Source organism: Rhinopithecus bieti, unplaced genomic scaffold, assembly GCF_001698545.2.
Source record: "Rhinopithecus bieti isolate Rb0 unplaced genomic scaffold, ASM169854v2 scaffold_24386, whole genome shotgun sequence".
Classification (NCBI taxonomy): domain Eukaryota; kingdom Metazoa; phylum Chordata; class Mammalia; order Primates; family Cercopithecidae; genus Rhinopithecus; species Rhinopithecus bieti.
Genome location: NW_016811337.1, coordinates 79363 through 101679, shown reverse-complemented (window position 1 = coordinate 101679; position 22317 = coordinate 79363). Strand labels below are relative to the sequence as shown.

The 22317-nt window shown below is 34.2% G+C and overlaps 1 long non-coding RNA gene across 1 annotated transcript; it reads left to right on the top strand.

Annotated features, from left to right (window-relative positions):
• Nucleotides 1–15205: 15205 nt before the first annotated feature.
• Nucleotides 15206–21759, top strand: LOC108543303 (uncharacterized). The gene is made up of 3 exons (XR_001889532.1): nucleotides 15206–15298; nucleotides 17542–17660; nucleotides 21451–21759. It is a non-coding gene; the product is annotated as an uncharacterized LOC108543303 (long non-coding RNA).
• The last annotated feature ends 558 nt before the right edge of the window (nucleotides 21760–22317 follow it).

Genomic DNA, 22317 nt, shown 5'->3' with positions numbered 1-22317 from the left:
TTGTAACTGTAGATTTTTATTGTATTAGAAATTTCAACAGTTTTAGAATTATATTGACTCTATCTTATCTATGTAAAATTAAAACCCATTATAGATCAACACATCATATTTTATTTTAAAAAACTATATTTTCCAACATAAATATTAAGTTAGAAAGGTGGCATTGATTTACCTTTTTATGATTCTCTGGAATGTCTGAATTAATAACAACAGCTTCTGCAATCCATCTATTGCAATCTATATCTGCATCTGAAATAGCTGAAGAAAATCCAGCTTCCTACAGATCTGCAGTTGGAAAAGAGAAGAAAATAAATATGTCTCATACTAAACGATATCTCGATGAGAGGAAGTTTCTTAAAGTCTAGTTGCAATGTGGAATTATATCAATGAATTCTTCATACTCTGATATTAAAATCTACCATTCTATTTTGCACTTTGAATAGCTGTTTAGCCATGCATGATTTTGTAATACCATGCATTCACTAGTCATTTAGGCAAATATTGAGTTCACAGATTTATATAGGTTTTACAAAATATTGACATTATACTACACCATGTAAAAAAAATCAGATAAATTTTTCCTTTGATTTTTTTCCAGAGGGATCTTCAAGCACTGAGATGCTATCAGTTTCAGAGGGACAGATACAATGTTTCCATAATTCTAATTGTTACTTGAAAGCTACAATTGTGTCAACGATAGCAAATAGTTTGTTTTATTGTTTTCCTTTTGCAGCAAATTCTCATTGATCATTTTTGAGAAAACATCTATCAGATACTCAAGTGAACACCCATAGTTTGTCTTTTAGTCACTCTTTGGATAAAATATTATTCTTTGAAAATGTGGCTAGTTTAGCAAACAACTGAAGCAAGAAGACAAAAACTTATTTTCAAGATAACCAGCTTATGCCTCAGAAGTGCTTTATGCATATGTTCTGTTTTATTTTATTTTTTATCTCTGAGACTACTACCATGAGATATATTCAAGAAGGATTTAACAAAACTAACGATTTTTAATATTGTCTCAAGAACATTCTTAAGTGAAGCTGGCTCTTTTTTTTTTTAACTGCTGTGCATTGTGATGAAGAATGCAATGATTGTAAATACTGTTGTCTGATACTGCTTTAATTTGTACTAAGGAAGCTGCAGTTTTACTGACTCTTACTTTAGCATAATAAGTGCAATTCCTGTATAGTTAAAAAAGCAAATATTGTCTCAGTATTATGAAAATAGTTTTCACTTTGCACATTCCTTAAGAGGATCTCAGGAATGGATACCCAGGGCACTGCAGGCTGAACTTTAAGAACTCTTGATATCTTTCATTGTGACTTTATCAATCTATTAGGCATTAACATGCCCAAAATTACATTCTTATAAGTTTTATAATGGTTATTTCTGGTTGGTGGGATCTAAGGTGTGCTTTTTTGTACTTTGCTATATGGCTTTAGTTATATGTTAGTATTATTTTGATAAAAAGATATCATATTCTTAAAAGTAAAGAGAAATCTTGAGAGATACAGTGATTAAAGTTAACATAAAATAAGGGCAAACAATAGAAACAAAGATAAAATAATAAAAGTGAGGCAGCAGGAAATTATTATTTCAGAAAAGGGAAGGCTAAATGGGACAAAAAAAGGAATACACACATAAAAAAATACCAAACAAGAGAGAACCTAAATAATTTTGTTGTCCACACCAGGGACAGTTCCTAGTTTCTTACTGAGAAGGAACTAGAACTATAAGAACTGACTGTATATTAACTATTGCTTGGTGCATACTAACTTGTAGATACGTCCCCTTACAGCTCATATGCTCAGTCAACTTTAAAAAATGTTTTTGTCATCTTCACAAAGATTCTGGGAAAAAAAAAAATTCATTATAAATGTCTAATCCTGCAGTGAGCAAACTCATGTAAAAGGTTTTCTTCCTCTTAGGGTATGTCCGCATTCCTCCTCTTCCCCACTCCCACACAAACATTCACACGCAAACCTTACGAACCTGTTCTTAAATCAGCCTGCTTGTTTGGTTATGAAACATACAGCATTATATTCCTTATTTCTGGCCTATTATTAACAACAAAAATACTATTTTAAATGATTTTAATTGTCCCTAACACATAGACACATATAACTTACAAACTTAGTACACTATTTTTTATGTTTTATCTCAACCATTGTATCTTATAGAGTACTTACAACCCTCTTGTTTTCTAGTGACATCCTCTCAGTAACAAAGATTAAAATTTGAAGCCAACATTTTTCAACTGTGAAGTACTGGATCCAATTACTCACAGCAACTAAAAGCAGAGTTTATTTTAATAGGATTTTCAGTAAAACAAGGCATATAAAAATCAGATGCATAAGCAAAGACTTTTTCATCTTTAATCATTAAGCTACCAGTACAAATTGAGCCCTGAAGTTGTTTCATTCCCAAAGGAGATCAGAGATTTAAAGAATTCAGGGGGATTAAACATTCGTGTTTGAGTGAACAAGCTAAGTGTTTTTATACTTGCTATCATTAAAATAGTACTTTCAATGGTTTATTTTAGATTGCATATACTGTATTTTTTCTTTTTTCTAAAATGATGTCTTGTAACTCTTTCTACGAGTTGGCATTAAAGTCTGGTAGAATGAATGTTTTATCATTCACTTTCCCAAATGTTACTTTATGCATATTTAAAGTGAAGTGGGTTTTTGGTCTTGTTTGTTTGTTTCAGAACATCCTTCTTTCTAAGTGGATTCTTTTCCTTGGAGAATAGACATTTTTGAGGCTCTAATTGTCTTGTTTACCTTATAATTTTGTGTTAGGGAAAACTACTAAGAATGGAAGGAAAACCTCCCATTAAGCTATGGCTTTGGAGGGTAAGTTTTAGTGTGTGACTACACAAGGATCTAACAAATCTTACAAAGTTTCAGAGTTTGTATGATAGATTCAATGACAGCATACAAAAGCTTTTGAAACTTTCAGTATATGATTCACTTTCTATGCCTTTTATTTCTTATGCAGGATAATGTGTATAAATGAAACATTTCCTTGTCAGAGGCTTAATAAGTCAGATGTACAAATAAGAATCATTGTCGGGTATTGTAGGATTCAGACAAGTAAGCTCATTCTTTTAAAAATGTACACTAAATTTTACAATATATAACATAAATAATACCCAGTGCTACTTTAGCCACTGCCTTATAAAAAATGAACTCATGGACTATAAAAATAATGTTTATAAAACAATACACATAATGAGTTAGAACTGAGGAATAAGTCAAGAATTGTATGAAGGTTAAGCTAATTGGCAGAAGCTGCTTACCTAAAATGCTGAAGGAATGTGTTGACAGAGGAGGCATAAAGCCCAATGTGTTGTAGCCAAAAGTAGCCATATCCTGAGCCCTGTGTTAGGTGCATTACAAATTTTTTCTCATTTATTTTTACAGTTCAATATATGAGATAATATATCAGTTATTGTGCTCTTTTGCAAGTAACAAAAACACTAAGTTAAATTGGTTTAAATATTAAAGAAATGTAATATCTCACAATAATTGGAATTTCAGAGATAAGGCAGCCTTAGGTACAGTTCTGTCTGTGGCTCCCTCTTGTCATCAAAAACTCATGATATTTCCTGATCCTTTTATTCTGCCTAGTTAACCCTTCATTTTGCTTTGGTCTAGCTCATGTCAGGATACAAGGTAGTCACCAAAGGAAACTGAAGGCAAAAATGACTCTTTTAAAGTTCCACTTAAAAGGAAAAAGGAGAAATTCAAGAATACAATACAAGGTTACTCTTTGGTGTTATTTGGTCTGTTTATGTCACATGCTCAATCATGAATGAATGACAGGACAAACACTAATGACATTAACTGAGTTAGAATAACCAGGATTCATACAAGGAAATGAGGATGAGGGGCACCTTTCTCTGAATGATTTTTGAAGTGGGTAAATTCTTGAACAAAATTGAGAACAAAGAAGATGGGTAAAGTTGTAGATGGAGGTTGACCAGGAGACTGTCCTACAAAAAAGGTGCTTTTATCACTATGACCATTTTAGAGTTCAGTGAGCTGGGACATAAAACAGCTAAGTGACTTGCCCAGAAATAGAGCACTATGAGAAAGAAAACTGGGGCATAAAATTCAGGTGTGTAGTCTCAGAACCTTTACTCTGGGTTAGCACTGCAGTTGTTAGATGATAGCCATTAGGTCAGGATCTTGTCCTCAGGTGCCTCTGCATACCAAGTCTATTGCAACAAGAACCAAGCAATTTTAACTTCCCAAGACAGGAATAGAATCACCTCCAAGCGCAGAGCATGTCTCATCTGCTCTGTCTACAACATCTTGCCACACTGAAATGATTCAATCAGTTTTATGCCCTATGTTTTCAAGTGTAGTCATTTCAAATCCTTGCCTCCAAATTGATACTTAGATTTTTCTTTATAAGAAAATATTTCAGAAAAAAAGTGAGATACCTAACATTGCTAAATCTTAAGTTTTTTGTTTGCTTCCAATCTTTGTTTAAAAAATAAAATATTATAAATTGAATAAGAACCCTGAATTATCCCAAATCAAATTTCATTCATATCGATCCCTCCCTAGATAGAACCATTTCCCTGAGTTAGATTTTCTCTCATTCTGTTCCAGCTGCTATTAGAAAATACCTGAAATTTGGGCAATTTTATAAACAACAGAAAATTATTTCTTATAGTTCTAGAGACTGGGAAGTTCAAAATCAAGGCTCCAGCACATTTGGTGTCTGGTGAGGACCAGATCCTTACAGATGGTGGCTTCTATGTGTCCTCACATGGTGGAAGAGGCAAAAGACTTGCTGCCTGCAGACCTTTTTTAAGAGTACTAATCCTATTCATGAGGGTAGCTCTCGTGACTTAATTACTTCTTGAAGACCCCACCTCTTAATGCTGTTACATCAGATATTAGGTTCCAATATAGGAATTTTGGGGGCAAATCAATATTCAGACCAAAACAGTATTTATTTCTTGTGTGCACATCGTATGCCTTTTTAATGCATCTATAATTTTATAAATAATATTTACATATTTACTATTGTTGTATATGTTTAAAACCTTATGTTTGTTCTATATGTTTCTGTTTTCACTCATTATTATGCTTTTCATATTGGTCCATGTTGATATATGCGGTTTTTATTCATTTATTTTGACAGCAATATAGTATTTAGCTTGATGAATACTTTATAGTATTTTTTAAACTTTCCTTCTGATTAGCATTGCTCCACACTCTCACACCACTGTGTATTTTTTTACTTCTTTAAATTTGCCAAACTGAAGAGTATAAAATAGTATTTCATCAGGCTTCAATTTTAATTGATTAATTACCATTGATACTAGGAGAACTGTATTGTATTTATTGCCCCTTAGATTTCCTTTTCTTACTCTTTGTCCATTTTTGTGGTACTAATTTGTGTGTATATTTCTTGGTTTTTAAAAATTATTTACTCTGGTTACTAATATTTTGCAAATATATTTGCATAGTCTGTGCGTATCTTACACTTGGCAATGTTATTTATTTTATAGATTTTGTTAAAGTTTAATATATGCAAAGTTATCAATCTATTTATTGATTTGTATTTTTTTAATGATTGTTTAGTTTATACTATGTTCAATACACAGCTCTGTTGGATAAGGCAATCCTCCATGGCCTCTGAGCACTGTCGCATGTCTTTAATATATAGACAAAAAATACAAGTTCTGGATTGCTCTTTACAACGCCCATTCCTCAGGGTTGTCTTTGCAATAAGTAACTTTAAAGGATGAGGTAATGTCTCTCTCTAGACAAAATGGAGGCTTGCTTATTGTTCATTATAGAAGAGACAAATTTTCTAAGCTCAAGATTTCTTAGCTTCAATACAAAAATCACTGTTTGGAGGATATACCTGGGCCCATACTACAGCACTCCATGGAACATGGGGGAAAGAGGAATCAGACATAAACAAATATGCTCATGTTCTGGATGTGTGCAGTGCTATGAGTAGTAGGTCCTTAGTCTCCAACTTACGAGTCTTGTCTTCTGCCATGAGTTTATTTGTTATCTTGTAAGAGGCATAAAATTACAGAATATTACAGGTTTGGGTGCTTAGAAACATTATAGTATAGAAGAGGCAAAGAATCCATTCATCATGGAACTTGCATTCTGACAGAAAGAGAGAGACAACAAGCAACAAAAATAAAGAAACTCTGTAATATACAAGAAGAAGTTAACTGCTGTGGAAAATATGAAGGAGACTAAAGATTGGCAGTGCTGGGACAAGTGATTATGCTATTTGTATTTTGTCTATATTTTTTTCATAAGGCTAAAACAAGGTTAACCCTATATTTTCCTCTGAAAGTTTAAATTTTACTTATTGTATTTTGGTTTATAATTTACTTGGAATATATTTTTGGGCACGCCAGTCATCTAATTTTGCTACATTTTTTTCATCAGGATAACCAATTGTCTCCAGTTCCATTTTTCAAATTCTTACAGGTTATGTTAATATAGATGAAGTAATGTTTTGGTGGAATTTGGCTTCATATTAAAAAATAATCATTCAAAAACAGCTATAGTTGACTAATGGCACAACAGGTGTTCTTTCCTTTAAACAAAGAAATGATATGGTATTCAATTATTAAACAAATATTTGGTGGTCTTCTTCTTCTGAATTATTTTACCTTGATGCATATAGTGTGAGAATATACCTACCTTTTCATTATGGCTAACCACTAGCTAAATTTCCTTAAATTTGGGACACCATCTTGAAGATCAATGAGAAGGAGGAAGCCTAGTATGGTTTTCAAGTATATAAACTAATGTCTATTTGTACTAGCTTCAGTGGTTCTTTTCTGGGAATAGAGCTTTCAGAACATTTATTAATATTAAATGTTAAAAGTTCTATTTCTGTTAAATAATGAAAGAGAAGCAATTTATATTATTTATTCTAGAAACCAACTATCAAAGTAACTCTCTTACTTCAAAATATCTGAGTACCCTTCAGATGTGGAACTTTTACAAACCATCTTATTGTTTAGACGTTTTGATCACAGAGAGACTATCACTGTACATAATGATTAAAGCATCTATCCCCGTTACAATATTGCTCAGGTACTTATTTTAGAGCCAGTCAACATACCTGAATCCAGAGGTTTGCAGTTTTTAATTAATCATAAATTGATGGTGTTAGTAATATGAAGACATTGGATATAGGCACATGTTACATATTTTCCTAAATTTCTGTATTTCATACTCTCTTCAGTGTCTTTGAGAATTATTGGTCAATATTTCAAGGGAGAATGGAGTTCCTCCAAAAGTTTTGACTAGCGAATACCACAGGGTCTTTTTACTAAAGACCTCCTGATATCACATCATTCCCCATCCATGTTTCCAAATTGGCATCAATGATTACAATGAACTTAAATTGTTTTGTAGGAACTGAAAAGCTAATATATTAGCATTGGCCCTATCCCTCAACCAAGTCTCCATTTTAACTGCTGTTGGACAGTTATCTTGCTGTCAAAGTGGTGTGGACTAGACGGACCATCTCTAACACCTCTTGTGACTCCAATATATATTTAATTCTATTAAGTTAGTGGAATATATCCAGGGCAGTGGTTGAAAAAAAATTGTTCCAACATACTTTAAGTAATAATTATAATCTTTTCTTCTCACAGTTATTCACCTTTTAAAAGTCATTTCTCCAGCTTAAGTCCTCAAAATCAAATCATCATCCATCATACATTAGCATTTGCAAATTTTGCATTCATGGTTACTTCCCACTCTCACCCCCATAAGTCTGTGAAAGACAGCTAGTAAAATCAGCCCAACAAAATTTACCCAATTGGAAAACAAATGAGTAAACAATAAATAAACAAACAACAACCACATTCTCCTTACTTGAAAAATGAAGTTTGCCTTATCTCATAGCTAGTTAATAACTCCTTAAATCTAATACTAAAAAAACCACAATGAGACCAGAGTTTACTCACCTTGGAGTAGTATGTATCAATCCGTTTGTTCAAGCTCCTCTAATTCACACAGTCTTATTTTTCTCGAGTCTCTTACTTAACACATTCAGGTCTGCATAGAAGTCAGAAACAATGCCATTAATCGCAAATTCTAACAGCCACTCAAATCCTGGCCTTCACACTAAATAGTGTCTTCTGCTCAGCTAAGATTATTATTAACAGGCCAACATTTCAATTCTGACTATACTACCAAGCAGTTTTGTGACCAGGGACACATTACATAACTTCTTTCATTGACAGTTTCCTTAGCCTTGAAATATATATAATAGTTAGCTTTTATGTTTTTAATATTACTTGTATATGCCTATGGTGTTTGATTTTGCCTGTAGTGTTTCAGTATACGAATAATGTGTGCATATTCAAATTATCTGAAAATAAAAAAGTGCATCTAATCATTATTAATATCTATCTCCATAGACCATCATCATCTATATCATCTAAGCACAGTTAGAAATGCAGAAACTTTGTGAAGGGCACTTAATTGAAAGTGAACTGAACAAAGCAATCCCAAGGACTTTTCTTCAAACTATCAGAAAAGAGGCACTTTCTTTTGTTTGGGGCTACTAGTTGGAAGAAAAATGTAAGTGTAAGTCTGCAGATGGTCATACTGGCCACTGCACAGAGAGCTTGCCCAGAAATGAAGCAATGAAGTTACCACAGAGGAGAGCAGAGCTAAGAAATGGAGAGAGAAGAAGGGAGAGAGAAGTGACAATATTACATATCTTTGAAGATATACTGAGTATTTTTTCAAGCCAGATTCTTCCTTTGAATATACCAGTTACATTAATACATCAATAAATTCACTTTAGTTAATTTTAGTTGTTGCTATTTTTATTTAATTAATTAATTAATTTAGTTTTGAGATGAAGTCTTGCTCTGTGGCCCAGGTTGGAGTGCAGGTGCAATCTCAGCTCACTGGAAACTTTGCCTCACAGGTTCAAGAGATTCTGCCACCTCAGCCTCCCGAGTAGCTGAGACTACAGGTGTGCACCCTAATTTTTGTATTTTTGGTAGAGATGGGATTTCACCATGCTTGCCAGGCTGGTCTTGAACTCCTGACTTCAGGGGATCTGCCCACCTTGGCCTCCCAAAGGGCTGGGATTACAGCAGTGAACCACTGTGCCCAGCTTAGTTACTGCTATCAAAATTAAAATTGATTTTTAAAATAATTTCACTTCTCAGAAGTTGAGTTAGTCAACTTTGTTTATAAAATCTTTTTAAGAAAATGTATCATCATTCCTGCAGGGAGACCTCAAAGTCTCCTGGAGTTATGATGAGTTTAGTCAGGTACTCTCATGTAGAATTAGAAGTTACCTCTCACTATCTCATCCCATAAAGTGGACACAAAATTAGAATATGCCCTTAATAATTTATTCTGAATATCAATCACTGAAAGATAATTCTATTACAAGTTCAGGACATTATTGAGAAATATATGCAGTAGCACTACAGAAATAGTGTACAAACTAGAGTAAACACATTGGCAATTACTAGAGACCAAGAATGGAGAATGCACTGTATATAGAAAGCCCAAGATGCTTCTTCTTTGAGATTATTTGCGTCTTTGATGTGTTTAATTACTTCTATGACTGTGTTTGTATATGCTGAGAATCAGAGAAGTTTGCAGGTCAGTCCTTTGGACATTTACCAGAAAGCAGAAATAATAGGTGTACATATACTATGGTGCTTGAGAATGCTTAGGGAAGCTGTGCTGTTTGACTATTCCTAGATCCAGAGGTACGGCTATGGACTGCTTGGAACATACAGGGACTGGACCTACTCTGTGTTGACTTTTGTTCTAATTTCATAGTGACTTTTTCATGGCATCTGAGTGTATCTTTGGAAGGGAGGAGGAGCAAGGGAAGCACAGGCAGGGAAGAAATATGGCCACGTCATTTGTCAAGACATGGATAAACAATGTGGATGTGAATGACCAGAAGAGTTCAGCCTGGAGTGCAATGGCACGATCTCGGCTCACTGTTGCAGAACACCTCACGGGTTCAAGCGATCCTCCTGCCTCAGCCTCCTGAGTAGCTGGGATTATAGGCTCCTGCTGCCGTGCTAATTTTGTATTTTTAGTAGAACTACCAAGCCTGGCTAATTTTTGTATTTTTAGTAGAGACGTAGTTTCCCCATGTTGGCCAGGCTGGTCTCGAACTCCAGACCTCTTGATCCACCTACCTTGGCTTCCTTAAGTGCTGGGGTTACAGGTATGAGCCACATAGCTCATCCTATTTTCTTGTAGTTCCTTAAATAGCAGCATACTGAGGAGTGTAGATTTCACCCTTACATATCTTTTAACACATATTTTATAAATATAAAGAATTTTCTAAAATTTTGCATGTCACATTTTACAAGGGATATATTAATCTCTACATGTATTTGTTTTAATTCATGTCTTGTAGAATTTATGTCTGTGTCTGTATTCCATATTTCATAGCTAAGAAAACTGAAACTTTAAAAACTGATAATTCAGTAAATTTCACACAGCTAATAAGGATAAGAGAAGCACAAGAGAATGTACACTCAAAAATACTCACTTTGCAAAGTTATAAAACAATGGACCAACTGTTAATCTGTCCTTAGACAAAGAGGAGGAAAATATTCCCCAGCAACTTGAAGTCTTAGTGACCTCATTCTATAATTTATTATTTTATATATATATAAAGTCAGAGTTAATAAAGGTTCAGGTGCCATTATCCTAAAATAGCAAGACTTATGAATGGGAAAGTTAGAAAATGCCACATTTCATCCAGATTAATTATCGTCGACCCAAAGCTAATAAGAAGTAAAATGGAGCTAATATGAAATCATCAGTGTTATTTTACTGTGAAACCTGGTCTAGAACAATCTTCTGCACCTGGATGTAAAAGGCTCTAATTCCTATGAATTATATGTGTAGACAGCCAAATTTAGGCAATAAAAACAATAATACACTGCACGATTAGCACTCCTCTCACTTTGCCCTGATGTATAACAATATGTCGTTACCTACAATACCCAAAAAATAAATCTATTCATGCAAAGAGACAGATCGATTCAATCAAAAACCAGTTACAATTGTTATTTGGTGTTCGGATGAAAGAAAATAGCAGTTTTATAGTGTTCTATATGAAAGATCCAATAACAGTCAGTAGAAGATATATGAAAGCGTATTTTAAACATAAGATGTAATCTCTAACATTTAGAATTGTCCAGCAATGTAAAAAATTGCTTTCCATCTCTGGAGTTAAGACATTTGGAAATGGAATTTGTACACAAAATAGATAATACATAAAATGTCTCCAAGATCCTTAACAATTTAAGAATATTTAGGCAGGCATATTTTTCTTTTCAGGAAGAGGGGAACAAGTAGGCAAAACTGTGTAAGTTGGTATCCAGTTTCAGGGACAACTGAAACCACCTGTCTTTTATATACTCAGGTCCAGCAAATGGCAATTACCACAAAAAAAAAAAAAAAAAAAAAAAAAAAAAAAAAAAAAGGAGATTTCAAATGGAACTAAATATTCTAGTTGGCTAAAAGAGCTTCTGGTCATCTAATGAATGAAAATTTAAAAATGAAAAGTTATTGAATACAGTCTCTACTCCTAAATAATGTGATATATATGTATGTATATATATTTACATATATATATACACACACACTTTTATTTTAGGTTTGGGGGTACATGTGACAGTTTCTTACATAGGCAAACACGTGTCACAGGGGTTTGTTGTTTATTTTATCACCCGGGTATTAAGCCCAGTACCCAATAGTTATCTTTTCTGCTCCTCTCCCACCCCAGTATCTGTTGTTTCCTTCTTTGTGTTCATAAATTCTCATAATTTAGCTCCCATTTGTAAGTGACAGAATCTGGTTTTCTGTTCCTGCATTAGTTCACTAAGAATGATAACCTCCACCTCTGTTTCCTGCAAAGGATATGATCTCCTTCTTTTTTATGGCTTCATAGTATTCCATGGTGTATATGTACCACATTTTCTTTATTTAATCCACCATTGATGGGCACCTAGATTGTTTCCATGTCTTTGCTTTTGTGAATAGTGTTGCAATTAACATATGCATGTATGTGTCTTTATGGTAGAATAATTCATATTTATTTGGGTATATACTCGGTAATGGGATTGCTGGGTTGAATTGTAGTTCTGTTTTTAGCTTTTTGAGGAATCACGGCACTGCTTTCCACAATGGGTGGACTAATTTACACTCCCAATTCCTTTTTCTACACAACCTTGACAGATTCTGTTACTTTTTGACTTTTTAGTAATAGCCATTCTGTCTGGTGTGAGATGGTATCTCATTGTGGTTTTTATTTGCATTTCTCTAATGATCAGCGGTATTGAACTTTCTTTCACGTGCTTCTTGGTCTTGTATGTCTTCTTTTGAAAAGTGTATGTTCATGTTCTTTGTCCACTTTTTACTGGGGTTGTTTTTATCTTATAAATATGTTTAAATTCCTTACAGATGCTAGTTCTCCAACTGACAGAGAATTGAATTTTTCCTGGGACAGCACCTCTAGAAAGAAGGGCAGGGCACCATCTTCGCTGTTTAGGAGATAGTCATTTCAGCCTTTGGCCATTGGAGAGTCTGAGCCAACAGGGTTAGTGGCGGAGGAGTGGGATGGGTGGAAAGGATCCCCCAGTACTAGAGAGTCTGAGCTGACAGGGTTGGTGGGGAGGGGAAAAGATCCCCCAGAACTGGAGAGTCTGAGCCAAGGAGTTGATGGGGTGGGAAGTCGGGTGGGTGGAAAGGATCCCCCAGCACAACACAGCTGTTCTGCCAAAAGGTGACCACACTGATTTTTTAAGCAGGTTCCATTCCTCCTCACTGGGCAGGACCTTTCAACCGGGGCATCCAGCCACCCCCATCCCTGGGACAGAGCTCTCAGGGGGAGGTTGGGCTACCATTTTTGCCGTTTGACCAACTTAGGCATTCCAGCCTTTGGGCCTTGGAGTGTCTGAGGTGACCGTGGGCTGAAGCGGACTCCCTTCACAGAACAGCTGCTGTACCAAAACCTGGCCACACTACTTTCCCAAGCTGGTCTCTTATTCTGCTCCTCCTCACTGGGCAGGAAATCTCAACTGAGGTCTCCAGCCACTTCCTACAGGTGCCTTTGGGCTAGCAACAGGACTCTACCTTGCTGGAACAAAGCTCCCAGAGGGAAGGACAGGCTGCCATTTTTGTTTGTTTCACAGCCTCCACTGGTAACACCTCCAGCTTCTGGAAAATCCAAGATGACTAGGGACCGGAGTAGGCTCCAAGTTTTCCACAGCAGATCTACAGAAAAGTGGTCAGACTCTTACATGGGAGAAGCCATTCCCGTTTCTTCTCCCAGGTCAGGTCCTTGAGGGCCTGGGGCCCAGCTACGCCCCTCCAGGGCTATCAAGCCAGTAACAACTCGGCAACTCCCTGGACAGAATCTCCAGGGGCAACTGAAAGCCTCTTTGCCACTGCCTCTGCAGTGGAACTGCCCTTGCCACCCTCGGACTAACGAAGGAGCAAAGACCCCAAGGGCCTTATCCATATCTCTAACAAGCTGCAGTTGACCCTAGGAGAGGGTCATTCCCTCAAATCAACCATAGGCCAGTTCCACCCAAACCAACCACTAGTAACCAGATAGGGAACAACCGGCTTGGGCCCACAACACACCCTCCATCCTGGGCTGACTGCACTGAGCGATTGCTGACCTCCATCTCCCTGGGTTGGAACCCCCAGGGGACAAGCAAAGGACCTTTGGACATAACACTACTGAGATCCCTTTCTCTGCTGCTTCTAATTTGGGGAAGAAACATAACCACTGAGATCGCCCAGAGATGCACTGGGCAGCCTAGGAGTGCCGAGCCACAATCTACAGCCAGCACTCAAGGGGGAGAGGAACCCACACTTTCAGAGCATTGAGAGGGAACGTAGATGCAACTCTGCGGAAACGTAGAGGAGCCACACAACCGAGCGAGAGTCTACCAATTGACCAATAAGCCTAAATGCCACCTGCTGTATCTCACCCCAAAGCTTCAAACTAAAACACACCCCACTAACATAACCCCCTCTGAAAAATATATTAATACATTTTTTTTATGAAGAAAATAGAGCTTTCAGTTTTTCTCAAAATATAATTTTGTTTCCTTTTGACTAAGTGATGTTGTTAGAAGCAATGGCGTGACAGCAAACTCACTCTGATAGTTTCCATAAAGTCATCATTAGGGAAAGTTCAAGACTAATTATAGAAGTTTCCTTGAATAAAGTTTAAATTCTGAATACTGTTATTCATCATGAGTTATGTACATATTTATTTTTACAGTGTTTTATACATAATTTAATATTTAAACCACTTGCCATCTTTGGGAATTTAGCTTGACATTTCATTCAGCAACAACTAGGGCCTTTGTTTCTAATTATATTTTTCAAAATTCTTGCTTGTTCTGTTTTTCACTTTCAAAATTATTTCTGAAATTTAATTGACATCTTAATGAATACATATTTTATATCCTTTGAAAGTAAGCCAATTATGGAAGCTTTCCTTAAAAGGCTGAAGCAAAAAAAAAAAAAAAAAGATTATAATTTTAAAATTTGAGAGAATAATAGTAATTTTCTCATAAAATCATACTGTTTAGAAATAGAATTGAGTCACTTGACTTGCTGTTTAAGAAAGAAAAGCTTTATAAATTATTGCTAAAATGTTGCTTTATGAAAATGAAAAACATTGGTAAAAAAATAGAAAGTGCTGTACGGATATACGTTCAAAACCTGCAAAATCTTCAAACGATTATATGGTTTATAGGAAATATATAAGACTAGAACTTAAAAGTTTTAATAGGTACGAGCAATTTATAATTACAACTCTAGTTTCCACATTAGTCTGAGGAGAAAGACATTTGAAGTTAGGTTTTATCAATTGATAGTTCATATTTGTCTTATATGCTTGATGGAAATACAGTGCAAAAGAATTATTCTTGTAACAGGTATATTACAGAAATAAATTTTATTAATAGCCAACGAAACTAGTAGTTATACTAGAACATATTTGCTGTTCAGATGGATTCTTATATCCTTATTAGCATTTCTTACAAAAATAGCAATAGGCTCCATAGTAACTACAATGGCCATTTCTGTTACAAACACATACCAACAGAGAGAAAGATTATACGGCAGTTTAACTGCTTCCACAGATGATTCTAGTGCCTCATATAGCCTGAAAACTTGAAGCCTTTCCTTCAGAAATAGTACAAATTGAGACTGATTGAATTTGTTGGTTCCATAACAAATGGTCCAGGAGTGAGTTATTAGTAGGTACATTATAGTTGCTTTCATATGTAGAGAACTTTACAGTTTTATATCATTTTCTTTCTAAAAATAGTACAACCACGAACTTAAATAGCAATGTTGTTACAGGGTCTTTCATACCTAATCAATCTGCATCTTTAAATTCCATTCATTTGTTTTCTTTCATGCATTTGGGTAATAAATATTTATTGGCATCAGTGCTGTACTCTGGAAATATAAAATAAATGAGAAAATTATTTCTTTCTCTTGAAGGATTTGTAATCTAGTACAGATAACAGTAAGTAAATAAGTGAAATAAGAGAAATAAGGAAAAGCAAAAAATTTTACATGGCAAGCACAAAGCCTAGAGTCTTCATTTGTAATTTGAAGGTGAACAGGGGCTTCAAAGGATATATATTTCAGGTATATCTTAAAGAATGAATTATTGTTGCCAATTGGAGTCAATGTTAGATTAAAGCAGTGATTCGATTGGCACTTCGGAAGAGATTTAGCAATGTTTAGGGACATTTTTGATTGTCACATGTGAGTAAGTAGCGGTGCTACTGGCATCTGGTGGGTAGAGGCCTGGAATGCTGCTAAACACCCTACAATGCTGAGGAGAGCCCTTCCCCCCACCTACCAGAAAAAAATAAATAAATTGTCTGGCCCAAATTCTCAATAGTGCCAAGGATGAGATACATTGAAATAGAGGAATTATAGGCAAAAGTGATACAAAGAGGAAAGCATTCTATAGGCTTATAAAACTATAAATATCTTGATGTGCATAGAGGGATTGGGGATAGGAGGAGCAAGAGTGGCCATAGGACCATAGAAAGGAAAGGTTTGTATTCTTTGGCAGCATAGATGTGAATAAAGACACATTTTTGTTTTTCTAAAGAGCAGTATAGTATAGTAGTGGAAAAATAAAATAAGAATGGGTCTTTAATTATTCCACTTTAAAGTTTAAAACAAATTTTAATAGATAACACAGTGAGTTCGATGAAATGCTCCTATGATCTTAAAATGTAAAGAAGCTACATTAGAAGAAATATGTAATTTGTTTTTGGTAAAACATAAATTAATTAATACAGGTGTGTGTGCATTCGTATGCAAATTGTATTTTATCAGAAAAATATGTGGACTCTCACATCACATGATAACATCTTCTCTCACTTTACAATATGCAAATTTAGATAAGGTTCATCAGATGAATTGATATCTGATAATTGATTATCAAAATAATTAGGTAGTAATTGTGGAATATAGATAACATTTTAGTCTACAAAATGAAAATAAGGTAGATTCCAGTCATGGCATGAGTATTTAAAATACTATATCTGTCTACAGTGCTGCTATTTCTTGAAGTAGTGCCTTGCACAGTGTCTGGCAAATACTGATTGAATGATTGTTAGTATGAATACATAAGTGAGTAAATAAAAGGAGGAAAAGGAAAAGAAAGGAAAAGAATTGAGACAAGGAGAGGAAGGAAGGAAGAAAGGGAGGGAGGTAGGGAGGGAGGGAAGAAAGAAGGATGAGGGGAGGAGTTACACCTGTTAAAAGCTCGGAATTAAGTTCTTAGGACAAGGATTTTTTTGAGTGTTTTGGTCACTGCTGAATTCCCAGTAACTAAAAATATGCTTAATACATATTACTGCTCAACAAATATTCGTTAACTGAATAAATACCCTACTGTCACCCAACATCCTACTCTTCAGTATGCATACAAAAGCTTTGTTGGAGTTACAAAGGGCTGACATAATCAGTCATTATATCACAGATGACTGCATACTGGGGCAGCAGAGATATTAATTATGTGCATTATTTAGGAGTGACCCCTAAAGTGAAAATAAACAACAATTTTGCAATGCCTTGATTGTTAGTAATAGATTGCCTCGATTGTTAGTAATAGATTGCCTTGGCTAAACCATGGATTTTGAATATTCAGAATTCAAAATCATGTGTGTATTTGTATGAGAATGGGGGTGGGGGAAGAAAAGAACAAGAGAGTCAAAGCATACTCTGATAACAAAGAAAGAGAGAAAAATAAGACACAATTTAAGAAGCAATAGAAAATACAAACTTTTTTATTCTGCTACTAAGTACACCTGAAACAAATCCTGTTCAAGAAATTAGGACTTTTAGGGTACCATGGTTTATTTCTTTCTGGCATAAAACCATAAGCAACAATGTGCTTTGCACACCAGGTATTTACCGTTGCTTGTACAGTGTCCTTGTAGAGCATGTAACGCTTTTTCTTTTTTAACAGATCTGGTCTCTCTCTGTTGCCCAGGCTGATCTCACACTCCTGGCTTTAAGAGATCCTCTCGTCTTGACCCCCTGAAGCACTGGGATTACAGACATGAGCCACTGCACCCAGCCAAGCATGTAATTCTTAAACTTTATGCAGCTCTTGGGGGTGTGGCCTACTGAAAGAAGCACTAGAGGTTAAACATCTTTCATTATACCATCTTAGCCACGACTCTGTGACCTTTGATCCCTTCTCCCTCAAGGTCCTTATTTGTTGAATGGGGATGATAATTCAACCTCTACTAACCTAAAAACTATATGGAAAATAGATTCAAAATAATTTCAAAATAGATTTTAAATTTTGAATGCTTATATCAAAGTTTAAGATAATATGGATCTATATGATAAATCAAAATAAACCTGTATGCTGTAGTTTGTTCTTACTACATTTAGGAGGGAACAATTTATTAATTTGAAAATGCTCTATAAAATTTTTTGTGTATGAATGCTGATAAATTTAAATGATTTTTCAAATGGGAAGCTTTTGTCTGTGGCTATAATTATCTTTTCAAGAAGAATTTTTATTGTTCAAGGAAGAATTCTGTAAGTTAGAAATTCATTTAGTAAAAAAAGGAATATGGGGGTGTTAATATTTTTTTTCCCGCAACTCTTTTTGTTACGTACTCCTAATAGCATTTGATGTTTCCTCATGGCTTGCTACATCTACATTATTCCAAAAGTAAACTTTTTGCATAAGATCTAATTTAAAATTCTGTGCGACCTAAAATTACTAGTTTGAGACAACAGTTTTACATTACTGCTTTTTAAAAATTTCTCCAGCATGAATTTACTAATGTAAGAACAATAATTCCGTTTAATATATTCTTTTGTTTTAAGTGTCACTACAATATCTACTGTGAATAAAAGTTTAGGAGTAATTTTGCCTTTTAAATATCATAAACATTAACAAATGCTATTTGATTCTCTTACAAATTATATGAGAAGAGCCACGAAATGTTCTTAACCTTTTCTGTAGCTCAATAAATCACAAACAGACAAGAAAGTTAAGCGCTATTTTAGTGGAATATCAGCAGACAGATGTAGCACACATTCCCTCAAAATAATTCAAAACCTGTTTCAATTTATCAAATGCCTACTTTATCTGTCAAAACAATGTCCTTTCTCAAATAAAGGGCATTGTTTCTGTAGCAAGAAAAGGTTCTGATATATTGTTATTTGCAAATGGATGGTGGAATAATGGAACAACAGGCAGTGTTTCCAACTAAGAGATCAAGGGCCAGAATGCATTACAAACCTTGTTAAAATAAATGAGGGTAAGAGCATAATTCCAATAAAGACATTTATAGTCTTAAACAATCTCTCACTCTTCTTAAAAGAGATCTTTAAAATGAACCCAAATCCTCCCACAAACACCAAAAGGTTTTTGCTGCTTCTCTCAAAGTTCAGTATTCAAAGAAATAGAGATTTGTAGAGCTCGCATGCAAAATAGATATCAGTACCTTTTTAATGTTCTGACATTGTAAAATTTTACCGATGCTGCTAATATTTCTATCTGTTGCATTTGTCTATGCACCTGGGATTCAAGGAGGAAAATAGTTGTTCATATAATATCCAAATCTAAAACGTATTTTATTATGAAAATGCTTGAATAAATAACTATGCTTATTTTGTAAAATGAATCTCGAAAAAGGAATGTACCTTATTGTAAGTGACTTTTTTGTTAGATCATTTTAGTACTTGAATATGTAGCATCTACAATAAACCTTTTAATTTTAAGTTATGATTAAATATTTCCTTCTTTAACAGTATAAAAAACTGAAAATAATTACACCACCACCAAGTAATAAAGGTGTGCTTTACCTGTACAAATTAGCTCTTATGTCTTCCCTATGACGACAGGTTGTTCTCCTTTTCTTTATTCTAGCTATTTGTTTAGTTTATTTTTTAAAATGTAACTATGACCTCTACCAATTACTAAAATATATTCTTGAAACAAATCTATGGCAATCTTGTCTTGAAAATAAATTCTACATTAAGAAATAATCTTTGGAAATGATAACTATAAAATACATTAATTCATGATCATGAAATAATATAATTGATCATAAATGTTATAGTATTATGTGAATGTTACAGTATTCATTCATATAGTAATTCATATACTATTATGTGAATACTATAATATAGTAAATGTTGTAGTATTATGACAGCAGTTATATATTATATATAGCATATATAAAATATATATTCACATTCACATATATTCACTATTATATATGTAATAGGTAACACTGCTGTTATATATATTCACACATGTAGCATATCATGTAGTGTGATATACTATATATATAATATATGTAACACTGCTGTTACATATATTCACATAATACTATAGTTGAATCACCTTTAAAAATAGTAACTATTAGGGAGTTATTGAATATATATTGACCACATGAATTATCTGAGGATAATTCCTGGAAATGGAAAACATTTTGTTTCACATAGTGTCGTGTAGATTGTGAACTTTACTGCCTGAAACTGTCACTAAACATAGCTTTATCTACTACAACTAAGCTATCTCACTTATACAAATAATAGTTGGATTAAACAAGAAACATTTGCAACAAATTGTAAGTTAAGAAGTCAGAAAAAGACAGGCATTGAGTTAGAATTATGACTTCTCTAACAAAAATACTCTGACATTCACCAAAATCCTGGCTAAAGGGAGGTTTCCATGAACACACTTTCTCCTCATACTTCTAAGTAGCTCATAAAAGGGAAATAATAAGTGGTGTTCCTTTGGGATACTCACATCAAAATTACCAACTCAGCCTGTAGAATTTGTTCCAAAGTGTTTCAACAAATAACATAAATAGGCCACACCAATCCAAATATCCCCTAATTTCCTGTTATGTACTATATATTGTGATGTGCATTAGAAATATAATGATTATTTAAGACTTTATCCTACATTCAGGGAGGTCTCAAATTCAAGGAGATCTCAAATCTATACTAAAGGAACAGCTTGAAACTTTCAATTATTTTGTCCCCATTCTCCGTACTATCTCATGTACTCTAAGTCATAAACTTAGTTCATTGAACTAAAATAAAAATCAGACTGTAAAATATTTTAAAATTATTATTCCACAAATGTTTTTATTATTCACTCTTTTATGAAAGACATAAATATGAATACATAAACATAATATACATTCATAAACCCATTTATATCCATATTTTCAGGGAGTATGCATATGTACTTGTGTACAAATATACCCATAAATCTAATCGTCTATTTTTCCATCCACCTGTCTATTTATCCATTCAATGATAATAATTAAGACTTTTAAAGCTTGATTCAAATAGATTTGAACTCAAATTCTGCTTCAACCCCTTACGAGCTATTTGACTTCAAACATGTCAGTAAACCTCTCTATTCCTAAGTTTTCTCCTCAGTAAAATGGAAATAATATCTATTCAGTGGTTTATTTTGAGAATTAAATTAAAAATACATGCAACATAGGTAGCTGATTTGTAACTAATAAGTGCACAATAACTGTCATCAATCTTTTTTATTAGTCATACCTTTAATTAGGCAATGTGGTGCAATGTTTCTGAACATAGATTTTGGAAACAGATTACCTCATTACTTGGATTCATATTTCACCTCTGCCGCTTAGTATTTACATGACTTTGAGAAAGTAACTTTTGCTGCCTCAGTTTTTTCATCCATAAAATGGGAAAAACAGTACCTATTCAATAGAGTAATTTATATTCTTTATGCTTAAATTTGTGTATTTAAATGTATATAACAACTCTCATTTTGAGCTCTCTGTTGCTACTTTTTTCTTTTCTGAATATATGAATAATTTTTATGATCCATCAACACTTTTTTTCTATTCTGCAGGCAATTGTTTCACAAGGCATGGAGAGACAGTCTGACCTTTGTAATTGAATGGCCTGGGACAGAAGTGGTGATCATGGGAACTGTTGTTTACATCACCATTTTATGACATGAGGCACTGAGGAGTAAGAGCAACAGTTCACTTTCTTCTTTAGTAAACATAATTTGGGTGATGAAAGGCTTTTTGTAGAAATCTTTAAAATGTATTATGTATATGTGAATGTAGATGTGAAATTTATGATCTGGGAAATCTGAGTATACAGATTCTTGCATAATATACTTTGGCTAATTGCATCTGTTTCCAATTGTATGGTGCATGATACAAAATACTGTACTTATATGGGGAAATTTGACCAAGGTGTCCCAGAACATGTCTCTATTTAATAAAATGCATTTAAAAAAAAATTGGGATTTCTTACTCACTATCATAAATGTTGAAGGTCGACATCTTTTTTTTAACTCTACATAGGGTCTGTCTGTGCTTTAGATGCTATCTAAAGTAGAACTACATGTGAGAAGAGAGAACAGTTAATAGACCTGAATGATGAATAAGACTTCATCATGGCAAAGCTTCTGTTTTGAAGATTTCCGACAGTGCCCTCTGATTTCTGTTTTGAGACTTGCCTCTCAAAACTAAGGAAGATCAACAGCCGTACCAATACCTCTAAGTACTTGACAATGGAGTAGGACAAGCGACCACTGACTCATCAGCCTCCAAACACTTCTTACAGTGTACCTTGATTCCATGCAAGGCCTAAGGAAAGGTTAAAATGCAAATATATTACTATTTGCAACAATCCATTAATCTATCATTAGCATTAACTTTTGGAAAAACAAAAGTAATTCCATCGGATTAATAAAATAAATTCC